At 37.3% G+C, this 17,177-nt stretch overlaps 1 protein-coding gene across 21 annotated transcripts in view; it reads right to left on the bottom strand.

Annotated features, from left to right (window-relative positions):
- PARD3 (par-3 family cell polarity regulator) overlaps positions 1 to 17,177 on the bottom strand; it is a 674,219-nt gene that overhangs the window by 324,786 nt on the left and 332,256 nt on the right. The window lies entirely within an intron of this gene.

Genomic DNA, 17,177 nt, shown 5'->3' on the forward strand with positions numbered 1-17,177 from the left:
TCCCTCAAGGTGTGAATCGATTCTAAGCTTTCTGATTGTGGGCATACAATACCATTCACTCATAGGGTTCTACACACAGAGGGAGCCCCAGACTATCTTGCACTCAAAAGTAATGAAAATAAAATCTAAATCATGTGATAAAAATGGATTGGTATTTTGTGGAAAGACCATTAACTGAAAACCTCAAAATTTTATCACACTCCCTTTTTCCCAGAGATACTTTTTCAATATTACTTTCCAAAAAGTGGCCATTTCAATCTAGGTTCTGCTACTCCTAGAAACTAAAGATTAAGAAGCTTAGTCAATTTTCCACTGAAGTATGAACGATGGGGCGCCTGGGTGGCGCAGTTGGTTAAGCGTCCAACTTCAGCCAGGTCACGATCTCGCGGTCCGTGAGTTCGAGCCCCGCGTCAGGCTCTGGGCTGATGGCTCGGAGCCTGGAGCCTGTTTCTGATTCTGTGTCTCCCTCTCTCTCTGCCCCTCCCCCGTTCATGCTCTGTCTCTCTCTGTCCCAAAAATAAATAAACGTTGAAAAAAATAATAATAATAAAAAAAAAGAAGTATGAACGAGGATCCAGTTTTGGTCTACTTGACTAATATTTCTGATTCAACCATTCCATTTCCAACCACAGCTATGTCTTACAGCAAGCATCCAGTGCACACATGATTAGAGATTTATTAAGTAATTAATAACACAATATTGACTCAAAAAGTTGAGGAACATCTGATCAAAAGGAATAGAATATTTATGTAAAGGGAAGGAGCAGTAGTCCGTCCAATAGAGTACAGGATATGCATGAGATCATGGTAGGAGATGAGGCCTAAAAAAGTTAAATTAGATTTTGGGTTACAGAGTACATAGAATACCAAGCTAATGAGTTTAAATTTAAAATAGAGTGCAGTAGGGAGCTTCTTCATGCTTTTAAACTTTGGGGGTGATGCAATATAAGTGGTGGTTTGAAAGCTAATCCAAATAGGAATATGCAGAATTGACTAAGGAAGAAACAGATGGTAGAGAGAAACAAATATTACATCAGTCCGGTCAGAAGGAATACGCCTGGGATGAGAACAGGTGCTAAAAAAGTAGAAAGATATGCATATATGCAAGAATAAAGGTAGAATATGTCATTGCTGGCAACAGATAAAACATAAAGGAAAAGAGGGAAAAAAAGTTTGAAACATGGGAGACTCATGGCAAAATTAAAAGAAATGAGAAAGTCATAGACAATTATAGAATTTTCTGGTTTAGGAAATACTTGGGAATTAACTACTTACAACTTCAAATAGGGTGAAGGTCATTCTGGCATACAGGGGCTGTGATGTATTGCACAGCTAGATGGAGAGTCAGCTCCAGAGAAAGGAGTTTCAACTCACATTGTGCTTTAGACTAAAGACCACTTCCCCTCTTCTTGGGAAGAAGTGGGACAGTAGTTCAAAGACATCCAGGACAGAAGCAATCAGCTGGCATTTGTAGGTAAGCATAAGGCTGGAGGGACAGGAACAGACACTAAATGTTCACACCAAGAAAGAGCACATGAAATGTCACCTAGAGAAATGACCTGTGTACATTCAGGCAGAGCAAAAGACAGACATTTTTCTGTAAATACTGCCAGTGAGGTTAGAAACAGAACGTCAGAGAAGCCAAGGGGGAAGTCTTCTAGGGATACAATAGATTCAAAGTGCTAGTTCAGCCACTAACAGCAGGAGAAAAATTGCACAGGTACCTTAAGAAAACATTCTCACCATCAATAAAAATTCCTTGCATATTTTACCATTTCCAACATATGTAAGAAAATGAGACACAGGATTCATATTTTTATAATCCACAACAAAATTAAGTTAATTAAATAATAACGTATATACTAACACAGCTTACTTCCTGGTCAAAAGAGAACTTTTTAAAATTCAAATAGTCATTATACTGAGGCATAGAAAATACATCAAATCCCTGCCTAAGCCATCCATGTGCAGCATTAGACGACTAAATTAGCAAAAAGTTTAACACACAGCTCAATGGAAAAATCTCTTTAAAATAACAAACATATTATTTTTATTTGAATGGAGACCTATTTTTCTTGGCCAACCTACAAAAATATGTTTCTCTTTCTCAAAGTTCAGGACATTAATGCCAAAGTCTCAGCCAAAGGTTTATAAAAGTATTAGTGAATTGGGTCTGTTTATGATTAAAATACAAAGTTCTCAGGAAAATTAGTCCCTCCAGGGACTTAAGATATGAGTAAGTCCAAAAGCCTAGATTTCTGCTGATATAATCTAACATTCTTTGCCCTCCCCTCAAACTTTCTCCAATTTAATCTGGAAGAGGCTCTTGAAAAGTAAAACATTCAATATGTGAGGAAAGATATACTATCTACGAAATTAGATATTCTTTATCAAAATGCTTGCTATAAAAACGTTTTAAGAGAAGAACATTTTTAGATACACAAATCACAGGCAGTTAGCCTGCTTACAATTACAAATGTATTCCATAAAAGTATGGTACACTTAGATGTAAATGTGACAGATATCTAATGCCACCCGAAGTTTGGTGACACTTCCCTGAGAAATAAAGGAAGCCCTGAGACAGAGATATGGGCCTTCCTCTCATTAAAGGGAAAGAACACCACAATTAAAAGGAAGCCTGGAAGTGCTCCAGTGGAAAAGGAGTAAGAAACTACTACACGCACTTTACTTCGGTTTGGGCAGAGGCATGTGTGTGTGGACAAGGTGATGGTTGCAGGACGCAGATGTCAGGAAAAGTCTCCTGAGCTGAGAGCCACCCAAGCTGACAGCAGAAGAACAGGACTTAGGACGAGAAAAGGGAAGAGTCGGCCAGCTTGTTCACGGGGCCTGTGATGTGATGCTCAAGAGAGGAGTCTGGATGCCAGAGCGAGTTCAGGAGAGAGACAGCAAGCAGCTCAGCAGGTCGGGGGAGGAAGGTCAGGAAGAGCCAACCATGAGAAAAACACCAGCATCAAAACTAACGTTTACTGGGTGTTTATGATGTGTTAGGGACCATTTTCAAAGTTTTACATGAATTGTCTCATCTAATCCTCATGATCCCCTGAAATATGTCTTAGAAAGTTATGAAACCTGATCTGAAGCTTAGAAACCTCAGGAATTTGCTCAGCATAACACATACTATGAAATTCCAACCCAGGTCACTTTGACTTTGAACAGCTAGCTGTTAACCACTTCAACCCTCACTGATGCTGAGGATGGTCAAAGCCCTGAAGGGTATTAATCTGGGTCTTTATCTCACATCACTCTGATGCTGTTGCAGGGACCCACGAGAGAGAGGATGGCAGCCTGAACATGGGAAGGAGAAAGGGGTGGAGTGCAATGAATAGGCTTTTGAGAGACATTTAGAAAGAGAATCTCCAGGACAGGAGGTCCAGTGACAAGGAATAGCAAAAGTGAGGAATGATACTCAAAATATCAAGGTTGGTCAATGATACAAGCAACAGGATCCTAGGCTATATTTTCCCTTTAATGAAAATAGGCTCAAGGTAACATAATAATCAGCACATTCATATGGCAACACATGCTCATATTTACACAAGACTTTTCTTGGAGAGACTTAGATTCTGTATCAATTTTTGACAACTATAGCATTTAATAAATCAGAACTTTATCTATGTTTAAGATATAGAAAAACTGACATAAAGTATCCCAAACCATGCATCATGGAACGGTAAAAGGCCTTTTGAATAGGGACATACATTCCATCTTTCTAAGCACTTACATGTAGCTTCACAAATATCACCATGGTATCTGTAATTAATATAATATTTATTTTTACTGTGTGTGTGTACACCCATTTCTAGCCTACATATTGATGCTATGAATAAAAAATTTAAGACAGAAATCACTGCATTTATAGCTATCTCTGATACTTTCACTTGCAACTTCAGATGTCAACACCTTACTATCTTAACTTTCTGAATACCAGGGAGAGAGAAATTTGGAAACAACAAGAATAATCTAAACCAGTTGCTTTGCAGAGTAAACTAATCAGTACATCCAGAGATAGTTCTGATCAACCAGGACTTCATGAACACTCATCTAAGCCCTTAAATGGTGGAACGATGAAAGAGAGAAAGGATGCCTGGTCCTAACAAGTGACAAAAGAATAAGGATTTAAATTGTCAATAATCTTTCATGTAATGAGAAAGGGTATAAATGACACACTATATCTGTTGGCCAAAATTCTCAAACCCTCACACAGACCAATTCTGCCAAAATAAATCTTTTATCTCAAGAAGATGAGCCTTCAGTGAATTCCAGCAATCAAGGACAACACAGCATATTAAGTTTGGGAAGGAGCTGAAATCTTTTAAAACAGAGTTTTATCTTAATATACATAGTGTAAGGCATAATGGAAAAAATGTTAACATAGAAATAAGTTACAACAGCACTTCACCTTGGGGTACGTTAAAGGGAGAAAACACTATTGATTCCAATCTTACAGAATTTGCATGTACAAGTTAGTATTCGTAATCGATCATAAAACTTGCACCTTTCAAGAAGCATTTAGTGAGCCACCCATTTAAAAAATACTTGTCCTTTCCTGTCCCATCAATGAACTCATTTGCATTCTAGCAAATTACACAAATAAGAACAATTATAGAGTAGTTCTTAAATAAGAGAAGAGAGGGGAGAGGAAGTAAACATGGGGAGATAGTGAGGGGAGAGTATATGGTAAAACTAATTCATAATAGAAAAGCATATATTAAATATCTAAGATCTAAAATATGAAAAGAGGGGCGCCTGGGTGGCTCAGTTGGTTAAGTGTCTGATTCTTGATTTTGGCTCAAGTCATGATCTCACAGTTTGTGAGATGAAGCCCCACATCAGGCTCTGGGCTGACAGCATGGAGGCTGCTTGGGATTCTCTCTCCGTCTGTCTCTGTCCCTTCCCTGTGCTCATGAGCACTCGTGCTCGCTCACTCTCTCTCTCTCTCTCTCTCTCTCTCAAAATAAATAAAGATTTTAAAAACCTTCATTTAAAAAAATAAGATATGAAAAGAATGCACAAGTTATATCAACAGTGACAAAATCCTTCAGAAAATCTAATTTATGTGAATCTTATGATTTAACATTAACAAAAATGTTATTTAGAAGCTTCTGAGAGAACTGAAGAAAAACATTTTAAAATTTAGTTATCAATTTTCCTATAAGATTATTGCAGCAAATTTATTAATATGTTATACTCAACATATTACAAATACATATACAACAATGTAATTACAAATACATATACAACAATGACAAATAATTTTAATAAACATTTATCACTTAAAATGTATTTTTGTAGGTTTTGAACATTTCCCTATATCCAAAGTCTGAGAGTACTCACTCAACCCCCAAAAAACTGGGGGAGGGGGAATGTTAGGGGGAGAAAAAAGTTATAGAAATTAAAGTTAAGTAAGGAAGTAAACTTTGACCAGAAAGAAGAGAGCAGCTGAGACATTGCTGGTTAATTTACTTCTGAGCAAATTGTAAATGTGTGGACTCAATTCTCTAAAAGAGCAACCAGAATTCCATCCACTCCCAAACTTTTCCTTTTCATTAGAGAAGAGAGAGAATTGAATGGACTGGCTCCCTGACAGGAGAGGAAGCCCTTTTTCAGCTCTATGCTGGCCAACCGTGTCAACAGCCTTCTGCTTTAGAGAATGTGTTAAGGGAACTATTTAAAAGCATGTCTAGGGGCGCCTGGGTGGCACAGTCGGTTAAGCGTCCGACTTCAGCCAGGTCACGATCTCGCGGTCCGGGAGTTCGAGCCCCACGTCGGGCTCTGGGCTGATGGCTCAGAGCCTGGAGCCTGTTTCCGATTCTGTGTCTCCCTCTCTCTCTGCTCCTCCCCCGTTCATGCTCTGTCTCTCTCTGTCCCAAAAATAAATAAACGTTGAAAAAAAAAATTTTTTTTAAATAAAAGCATGTCTAGTCACTTTAAGAGATATCACAGAACATCATGTTGCAATGTGAAGTGACAGAATGAACAGGGATCTCTTGGGCATTCATTACTGGTAGGAGTGTAACTTGGCCCAACATCTACTGAGGTCAGTTTGGAAATAGCCATCAAAATTACAAACGCATATACTCTTGTATAAATGCACAAATGTGTTATTTCATCTTTGGCATCTACCCAAGTGATACTCAATGCAAAATGGCTTATATACAAAGATTTTCCACTACAGTATTGTTTGTAACAGCAAAGACAGTAAACAATCTACATGCTCATCAGCAATGGCCCATCTATACAAAGGAAGATTATTAAACTGTTTCAAATATAGACACTTTTAATGTTCTAGTATGGAAAGACTGCCAACCCATATTAAGCAAAAAAGATCAAAGCACAGAGCACCTGGGTAGCTCAGTAGGCTAAGCATATGACTCTTGGTTTCAAATCAGGTCATAATCTCATGGCTTTATAGGTTTGAGTCCTGCATCTGGCTCTGTGCCGACAGCGCAAAGCCTGCTTGGGCTTCTCTCTCTCCCTCTCTCTCTCTGCCCCTCCCCAACTTATGCTGTCTCTGTCTCTCTCAAAATAAATAAACTTTAAAAAACTAAAGCACAGAATGTGGTAGATAGTGTTTATATAAATATGTGAAAGGAGAATAAATTTTCACATTTTCTTACAAAAGAATGGTACCACTTGAAAGGATCCACGAGAAACTAGTAACAGTGGTTATACCGCAGAGGAGCACTAGGGACTGGAAAGCACTATTTTGTGTATCCACAGGAAACGTCTGAATCTAGAACTATGAATATAGGACTTTTGCAAAAATCAAATAAGTAACATTTTCTAAAAAGGAAGAAGGAAAAAAAAATCATGTTACCAAATTCATCCCCATACAGTCCATTGAGTTACACTGTCTTCCAAAGTAACAGGGAAGACCCTCTAATTCTAAATGCTCATCTCATTTAGATATCTAATGAGCCCTGAGGATAGGAATGAGCAAGGACAGCTATCACCATCAACTTAAAACCAATTAAATTCTCTACAAGCCTGTGTAGGGTTGTCTTCCTATCAGGATGAAGTCCTTTAACTAAAAAACTTTTTGTGTAATTCCATCAGAAACAAAGGATATTTCTTCTGTCTTTGAAACTAATTTCTAAAATTCAATTTCATTTCAAATATCTAATTCTATCCAATGTTCATTAAAAGAGAAGTTTTAGTATGAGAAGTGAATGAGAAAAATAATATCAAAAAGCTACAGACTAGGTACAAGAGGCTAATGGTAGATCAGAATTTATCATATCCATATTTTATATACATGTGAGAAAAAAACTCCATTTTTCCTAGAATAAGTAAATTTATCTCTAAAAGAAAATCAAGTTTTGCCAGCTAGGGGTCCTAGAATAATGGTATAACTCACATTCATTCTAATGAAAATGAAAAACCTCGAACTCTCTAAAAAAAATTTGAAAGAGCAAAAAAAAAACAGCTCTCAAACAAATGAAATAAACACATTCAGAAGAGAATATTAACTTATTACTTTCAACTCAACTGCTTATAAACTATTAAATATAATCAAATGGTTTGTTCAAATATTGTTTTCCTAATTAAGTGGAAAATTTGTCACTTCAGTTATGAACACAAAGAGTAATTTAATATTTTCTGATAATTCGATATTTTTGGAACTAATAGAATTGACGGCTATGTCAGGCCCATAACAGCATTCTGGGAGGCCTTTTCTTTCCTGTGTCTCACTAAGGCTCACTGAAGGCACGGTGGCTCTTACCCTCTACTACCACCACCTCGTCTAGAGAGCCTTAAGACACTCAGGTGTCTACCCAGGGCTGCTGTACTCAAATCTAATTCAGCAGAAATCATTAAGACACAGACAGCCTGTTGGTAACAGCCTGATAGTGCTCACCTTTTACCACTTAAATCCATGTTCAATTACAAGACATTCTCAGAGAAAGATCAGAAGTGATTAAATAAATTGGGGATAAGGAAGGCTGTGCTCTCCATCATATTATCAAGTTCTCTGAAGTAGGAACATTGCTTGACTGAGCTTCAAACTTCACCCCCCCCCCCCATTTCTTAGTCCTTCAGTCTGAAAGAATTTTCTAGTCTTTTTGCCATGGGTCGATGCTAAGTGACAAGCAATGATGAAATCAAACAATGACTCAAAAATCTGACTGTTCTTATAAGGTTTACATATGTATATGTCTTAATATTTAGCAGGTTTTCTTCAATTTACTTATAATCTGCAATTTTTAGCTCATAATTAATGAAAATCACAATACTGTATCAAATGACATTATCAAACCTAGACCACCTAACAACGAATCTATCCATAATACAGGGTATCAGAAAAGGTAAGGCCATTATAAACTTTTTATTTGCAATTTATTGCAACACTTATTCACCCAAATGTGCATTAAGGCTTACTAAGAGCTCCAAACAAAAGTAAACAAGACAATGCCTGTGCCATTTTGGTGCATGGAAACAGTCATAAACATTCTAAAGAATAGTGAGAGAGAAAACAATAATGAAGGCAGCAGGCATGTCACTCTCTTTCAAAGATGGGGACTAGGGTGACCTGACACATGAAAGATGAGAAGGAACCAAATCTGTGAATTAGGAGGGCCAGTAAGCCAGAGGTGACAGCAAGCCAGAGAGGCCTGTGGGGAAGAGGCGTGTGAACTGAGCATATATTTGCTAATGGGAAAGATGAAGCACAGTCATGACTGCATAAAGAGGAGTTGAATAAAATAGCAAAGTCCTAAGACTGAGAAGAGACAACAGACAGAGGACAGGTGAAAACGGGCAGCCTTTGAGAGGCCTGGGAACCTCCTCCCAGGCACGAGGAGGGAGATTTCTAAAAGGTAGTGGGGATGTGAGTAATACTGCTTCTATTTTCCCAGGGGCATGTGACACTAAATCATAGGAGGGCCGGTTAATGAATTACTTCAGAGAATTAAAGAGATGACCAAAGGTAGGAAGAGACATTATGCTTCTGCAAAGGGTTTAACTTGATTCCAATTGATATTGACTTTGCAATTTTATCTTACAATCTAGAACTATGGTATTTGTACAAAAAGAAAAATTCCTCAGTTTTCCAATCTTATGAAGTTTGATTTATCAAAAATAAAAATATTTCAAAAGCTGTATGTTTTTAATGTGATGAAACCCAAAAGGCCACCCTAAACCCCCCTCCCATACAATCAGGGGTATGTTGTGAAAACGTGTTTCTTTTCAGTGCTTTAATTTCCTTAGAATTTGTTGGATATTAAAGAAAACTCACAACAGTCTTCTTTCAGCCACAAAGCAGAGGAAAAAATGGATCACAGGTACACAGACCCAAAGAAAATACTATGGGGCACATATTACCAGACCTCAGTGGGGGGACTAAGAACATAAAACCATTGGGCAAAATGGTTTAGCACTTAAAATAGCAATTTTTCAGGACCATCTCAGAACCATTCTGAAGGACTGATTAAAGAAAAAAAAAATCCCTACCTAGATCATAACAGTCCAAAATTAAACACGGCTTATGAGTGATGCCATTTGTATAGGCAGGCTTTAGGAAACAGGTAGTGAAAACAACATACTGTAAACTGAAAATGTTAACGTAATTTCTTAACCAGTATTTTTGAAAGAATAGAAGTTCCACTGTTCACTGAACACAGAAATAAAGACCAAATTTTCAAAAGCAAATGACATACAGATTTGTGGGAATAAAGTGCATCAGAGTATAAAGCATGCATTCTTTCCATCGTCATACTGAATCACATAGCTCACAACAAAATTCTTTCAGACCACCTGTGATGAAAACATGAAAAGGCACCTGAGTGTCATAGCTAAAAATGAAAATGTATCTTTATCCAGAGTGCATGCTCTAAACATCTGGTCCTGGCAGCTGTATTCACAGGCAAGAAAATCATCAGCTACCAGCAGATTCCCCATGAAGGTTAATCCACCTACCACCAAAGATGTTTCACTGGGTAGAATTTCTGTCTCACTTCCCTGCTGCTTGAAGGCTTTTAGCTCCATAGGCCAAACAAGCAATAAATAGGGCCTGGCATAAAGGGACAGGAGAATTGATGAGGACCCTCTAAACTGCACAACACATTCCAAAAGCCAGTGAGTCAAACAGTGCCTTCCTGACTCCATTCACACGACAGAGGGACGGAGATGCTTAGCAAGTGGCCAAGCAGAAGCCCTTGTAAGACACTTAGCATTCTTAAATGGTATTCTTGGATTTAATTGTATTTAAACCACACGTGCTTGCCAAAAGCAAAAGGGAATAAAAAAAATGGACACAGACACAGAGATTAGCGCTAATGTCATTTTTGTGTCAGATTATGTTCTTCCGAAAAGAACCAGAGATGATTTAAAAAGATTAAATTTTATTTTCATTCTGATAAGATGCCATAGAAGCAAGAATTCAGTTCTAAAAGGCTGATGGGAGCATTAGAAATACACGAGGGACGAAAATGAACCAGCCCACCATACCAAAGGGCACTTCCAATATGCAAGGAGAAAATGCAAGGAAAAAATGGTCACTCCATACTAGAGAGAATTATTGAGGTGTAACCAGTAAGTCTATTCTTACCTAAAATAAAGATGGGGGAAAGTAACATCTAACAAGTGCCTACGATACACCAGAAACTGGATCTCCATTTTACATGTTCCATGTCACTTAGTCTTCATACACAGAGCCAGTTATCTGCCAAATGGGTACCATTTTCTCCATTTTGCACACATTGAAAATGAAGTTTGCTGAGATCATACAACCTAAGGCCACACCACTGGTAAGTTATGGGTCAGACAAGAGGACCCACTCACGGGAGGGGCAGGTTTCCTGTCCTGAATACATGCTCTGCAAGCTCATGGTGTCTTTTTGCCACTAAATATATCTAAAGGTAAAATGCTACTTATCACTTGGACAAGAAAAGAGCATCCAAAGTGGTCCCGATTGTGGGTGACAAGGCTCCTCAGGAAATTAATGTGTCCTTCTCAGAAGAATGTCTATCAGGGTCCCTGTGCTCTAGTCCTGTTCTTCTACTCGATAATTCCTATTCACAGTTCTTTGATAATAAAGCTAGACATTATGAAGGGCTGATGGAAAATAAAACATCACATACATGCAGGATGCTTCCATCATGTTTTAAAACACAAATAATTTTAAGATATGTATTATAATAAACAGCTTATTATTAAAGCACAACAAAATCTTTTGGCATTAATATAGCCAGGTGACATGAAAACTTTTTTCCAAGGTTGTTTTGGTTTTATTTTTAACATTATTGTGAATATGACAGGTTTCTGCTATAAGGAAAATTTCTGGCATTTTATAATGAAACTTTAATTTTAAAGCAATCTTGATGTTTTTAGTTTCTACATTTGCTGTTGTTGAGGTAAACACAATTATGCTTCTGCCCAAGTTCTGCAGAAGTTTGTCAATTAGGAAATAATATAAATAAATTCCCTTCCTTTTAATAAAGAACTATAGAATTTTAGAATTTGAAGGCAGAGGGCTTTGATTATCTTTATCCAGATAACCCTAGCAGTCACTTGGTTTCTCAGTGTTTATGGGCTAAAGAATTAAATAAACACACACACACACACACACACACACACACACACACACACACACACACTCCAGGACCTGGGTTCTAGGCAGCACCAGAACCTAACCTTAGGTCCCATGAGGAGGCAGATGCCAGGAGACCCTGCATGTGCCCCCATTAGAATTTCTAGAGCTCTTCCATGTTTTAACAAGATGACCCCGTGGCCAGTTCACTGACTGGTTTGCAGCTGTTGTAATCAGATTTCAAAGGAAGCCATCTCCGAATTTTGTAAAAAAAAAAAAAAAAAAAAAAAAAAAGGATGATCATTTCACATTTGGAAACTGACTACTTATGTCATCTGGATGGTTCTAAGGTGTCAGTGAAATGAGTTTGTTTGTTTGTTTCCATTTAGAAAAGGCTATTAAGCACTTGGAAAAGGATCTTCCCTTATGCAGGCAAATCAGAGGAAAAACTAACTTCGATGAGAGGTATGGAAGCAGGACCCACAACCTGATCATCCCAGACACCCATCATCTTATCACTCCAAGGTAACATAAACAACACCTAGTACCACAATTACTTATTGACAAGCTTACTCATTTTTTTTAAACCACCCACTCTTGTGTAAAATCTGGATAAGCTTAAAATGTTTCTTCACTACTGTATGTCCACTCACATGCAAAATAGGCTCGAAGTTTTAAAATTTATTATTGGCCTAGATCTTCAAAAATTTGGCCTTAATCATAAATTATAATAAAAAGCAAAAATGAAACACGTTCCTAGAAACTTACCTTTTCCATGACTTGCAAATGCATTCATTCTGTATCATGTGAATAGTTATAAAGAGCAAATTTTTTCAAAAGTTTAAAAAGTATCAGAATAAGCAATGCTGAACTATTCTTTTTTAAAAATAAGACAAAAGGAATTTCTTCTCAAGCATTATTTTATTTAAATATGTTTTCTATTTAGAAGTGCCAGGCTGGCTCAGTAGAACATGTGACTCTTGACCTCAGGGTCATGAGTTCATGCCCTACATTGGATACCAAACTTACTCAATTAAAAAAATAAATAAAATTTAAAAATAGGAAAAAATATGTTTTCTATTTAACATTCAGATATTTTCTATTTCTCATATCTAGGACTCAACTCAGACCAATGTAAAAACAGACACCATCCCTACATGAGTCACCTTCGTGTCAGAAGGAATAAATATCAAAAGTCAGGGATGTTCTGTTCCTCATGAAAAAACCTGAAATGAAAGCATCATGGCTGTAGATGGTGACAAAAGTGCATAATATGAGAAGAAAAGGCACTGTCAGTTTTCCTTAAACTGATGGCTTTGAGATTCTGAGACAACACGGAAGGATGGGGACAGGGAGACCAGGGTACAAAGGAGAAGGTGGAGCACAGTCATTGTCACACGTGAACTATGTCATCACCAAGCATTTAAGGTAGTTTTCCTCACAGTTTGCCTCCTCTGGTATAATATGCCAATTAGACAAAGTTTTTGCTTGATGGAAAAAACCCTAAAACACGGACTTTTCTCTAAAGGTCAGGGCAGCCATTCCCTTACAACAGAGCTTAAGTGGCGGCTGGAATGTGCCTTGCACCTCCTTGCTATTTCTGTTAATTGGCTTCAGGCCTGTTCACCAAGTCAGGGTAGTGAAAATGGCAGGCTCCCAATTAGGTTAAATTTCCCTTAGGTCCCTCTACTTTCAGGCCTTAAATTCTTCCAATAACGTATTGTAAAGTTCCTGCCTCCTCTTTTGTGGAATTTATTAGTTGCAATAAACTGTAGGGATAGAAGAACAAAGTCAGCTTATGATCTATTATCTGCCAATATTAAAATATACTTACAAAGAGTCAAGGAAATGGTAATGATTAAAAGGAATTCAGATTCTTCAAGCATAGCCAAACATCAAAACTAAGGCTTTTGTTGATTTTTTTGTTGTTGTTCCTTGGGTCTCAGAGTCAAAATTTCAGAAGCATGAAAAGTTTTTTCAAGGCAATACAACAACAACCCATTTAGTGTTGAAATCCTTTGTGCCTCTTCTGAGATTTCAGAAAAAGTAAGTCCCAAGATTCTATAAGAAAATGATGCTCTTTGAAAGATACATAGTCTGAGATACACCTTCTGAGAGGAACCTGATTCAAGTACAGGCTATTCTCAATTAGTCACTGAAAAGCAGGACTTGTTTCTGGAAATCATGCTAAGCTTGACTCCAGGTGCTTCCTGGTGCAGAGTTCTAATAAGATGCACACCCTACCTTTGATTATATGAGTGTAACTTACAAATATTCTAAGAGAGTGAAAGATTCAATATCCCTTTATATAGGATCAATCTCACAAAAAGAAAGACACAGCTTCCAGAGGTGCCTACTAGCTCAGCATTTTAAAACACTCCCTTGTGCTTTTCATGTCTACAGTTTATTCCCACTGGCAAAACGGACGTGGTCATAATTGCCTTCAAAAAGCAGAGATAATGAGAGATGAGCAATCTAGGAGGAAATAGAGCAAAAACAAAACCACTGAAGGCATATAAAATCTAGAACTCTGTTCACCTCTCAGTCCAGATGGCATAATTCATGGTAGATATTTCCACCCCGGTGATCCCAAACGGTAAAGGCAGGGGGTTGATTTGTGTGTTTTACCATATAAAACATTCTTTTATCTGTGTAATGCTTGTCTGTTATTATATTTTTAATGGCAAAAACTAAGGAGAAAACAAGCCACAGAAGAGACATCAGGCCATTAAAGTCAGACGACTCATGTGGAACTGTTAAAAAAATAAATTCACAATTAAGTGAGACTATCTGGACTAGATTTACAGTGTGTCCAGCATAACCTATTAGTCCTCTCCTGCCCACACAATAGTACTTACTTTTAAGAAAACTTTTAATATGCATTTTGTGTTGTCTTTGCTGTTCTTATCCAGTTAAAATAGATTTCAGTCTAATTAATTTTGCTGCTGATGTAAAATGGCCAAATTTAGTGAATGGATCATCATTTTTTAAATGTAAGCCAAGGAAGATGATGTTTTCAGGCTCAGGCATCAATTAGCTAATATCATTTACGTTAAACTACATAGACTAAGGAAGTACTCAATTTTTAAAAAACCTGCTTATTGTGGAAAAACTGCTTCAAGTAACTTCAACAGAAGAAAATCAAGCCTTGGTCTTTCGAGAAAAAAACTCTGTGGCTCCTCAATGCAACTATTTTGCGTAAAAAGAAACTATTTTATACCAAAATTACAAAGAAAAGCTATACTACTTCCTTAAAAACAGGTCTACAACCACAATGGTAAAAGTTACATTATTAGAATATAATTAAATATATCATACTTTAGAAACTCTGGACTGCCATTTTTTTCTCCTAATCCTGTAATAAAAATAGTCATATTTAGCACATTTAGCTAACTATATGTCCTTTCTTGCTTTAATGGGACCCTGACTATATTCAGTGATCAGCAACTGCGTTTCAGGAAGACAAACCACCATACCCACACCCCCAGCTCCAGATCAAGCTCACCTAGTCTAAACCAACAACTCCCTTCAATTTAGAAATAGACAAGCAATTCATACAAGGCTAGACAACAAAACATGAAAGGTATCTGTTTGGGTGGGGGGAGGGGCTTGTGGGAAAGGTGTATTTGCTTTCAAAAAGAGCCATGCAGAATAAAAAGGAACTGTTCCTCTTCTTCCGTGCAAGCATGTGCTGGCTGAGGCTCTACAGGAAAGGACACACTGGAGCAGACAGCCAAGGAGGCACTGTGTAGTGCTCCCAGAAAATGGAGAATCTGGATCCCCAATGAGGTTCCCCTGAATCCCCAACTGGCCTTTCCTCCAGATTTCTTATTAAATGAAAAATGAGTATCTTCTTCTTATACAATCGAGACTTTCTGTTCTTGGCAGCCAATTTTTTTCTCTACCAAGTGTATTAACACCCAGTGTTTATGGCTACCAAGCAGATATGATTCTAACCCCTTGGCAGGTATAACATCAGTGGATATAGCAGGTTCTAGGATTAAACCCATTCAATAAATGAGTATACCAGGTCATTTATGGTAAATAGCTGGTAACCAGAGAGTCTGATTCCAGGCCCAGGCTAAACTATCTAATTCTTTAAAATATTTACTTCAAAGAGAAAATGTAATAATGACAACAATGAGTTTAAAATCTGTTTAAGAGGGGCGCCTGGGTGGCGCAGTCGGTTAAGCGTCCGACTTCAGCCAGGTCACGATCTCGCGGTCCGTGAGTTCGAGCCCCGCGTCGGGCTCTGGGCTGATGGCTCGGAGCCTGGAGCCTGTTTCCGATTCTGTGTCTCCCTCTCTCTCTGCCCCTCCCCCGTTCATGCTCTGTCTCTCTCTGTCCCAAAAATAAATAAATGTTGAAAAAAAAATTAAAAAAAAAAAATCTGTTTAAGAAAAGAATGTTTTTCCTAAGTAGAGCTTCCGTGGTTTTTTAATTATTTAAAATTATTTCCATCACACAATGCTTATATTCTAACATTTACGGTATGATAAAAATCAGCACGTTTGAGATACCATCCATTGTTTCAAAGGCAAACTGGACTTTTGTACTATTTCATATTCAAACACACCGCCCCACACACAAAATTATTTTAGGAGGCTTAAAACATACACTAAGATGAATTAAATAAAACATTACAGATTTCTTTCCAATGTCATCATTAATCTAAATTGAAAAACAGCTATTCCAATATCTAGGCAACAGAATTATTAACAATTTTAGAAATTATTGAAACAAAACATTCTCTGAGCACTCACCTAGTCTTCCATCTATATGAACTTTTTAGAGAAAATAAGTGACAAAGTAACGAAATAAGTATGTTTTTGTTTTGTTGTTATTTTTCAAGTAGCTTCCACACCTAGCATGGAGACCAATGTGGGGCTTGAATTCATGACCCTGAGACCAAGACCTGAGCTGATCAAGAGTCGAATGCTTAACCAACTGAGACACCCAGGCACCACAGTTAGTGTGTTCTTAACATAAAAAATTATTAAAACTACAAGGAAAACACTAGGATTTCCAAGAAAACACTTATGACTAACAATAAAGAATTAAGACTTTATACAACAACACTATAAAATTTATGTTTTATACTTCAAAACTTACCGAATAAATTCTCAGTCTTCATATGAAGTGTCTTAACAGTGATTGTTTATTGCCAGGATAGGAATCAGTTATTATATTGAGTGGTAAACAATTCTGATTTCAGGAACTATAGATGGCTATACTGTGGAGTAAACTGAGCAACTCTAAAACCTTACAAACCTAAAATAGTTTATTGATATTTATGAAAGGGTCAAGTCCCTGAACCTTACAAAATAATCTAAATTCTGAAATGCCACTATAGCATATTTCTCTTCTAAAGTGAAGTCAGGTAAAACAGAACATTTTAATTTGCCTCCTCAGGTCCTTTGACTTATTGCCTATCAAATAAACAGAAGAACCTATAAGTGGTCTTGAAAGTCAACTCATAAACTGTACTGTTCACTGCCAAATGTCTGTGTCTCAACAACATAACAAACTCTGAAATCAGGATACTCCAGAATCTATGGCAAATATTTGTAACCACTTATGAGAAATCTTTGACTGGGGACCACCACAGAAATAGTCTACAATTATGTTA

Source organism: Prionailurus bengalensis, chromosome B4 (assembly GCF_016509475.1).
Source record: "Prionailurus bengalensis isolate Pbe53 chromosome B4, Fcat_Pben_1.1_paternal_pri, whole genome shotgun sequence".
NCBI lineage: Eukaryota > Metazoa > Chordata > Mammalia > Carnivora > Felidae > Prionailurus > Prionailurus bengalensis.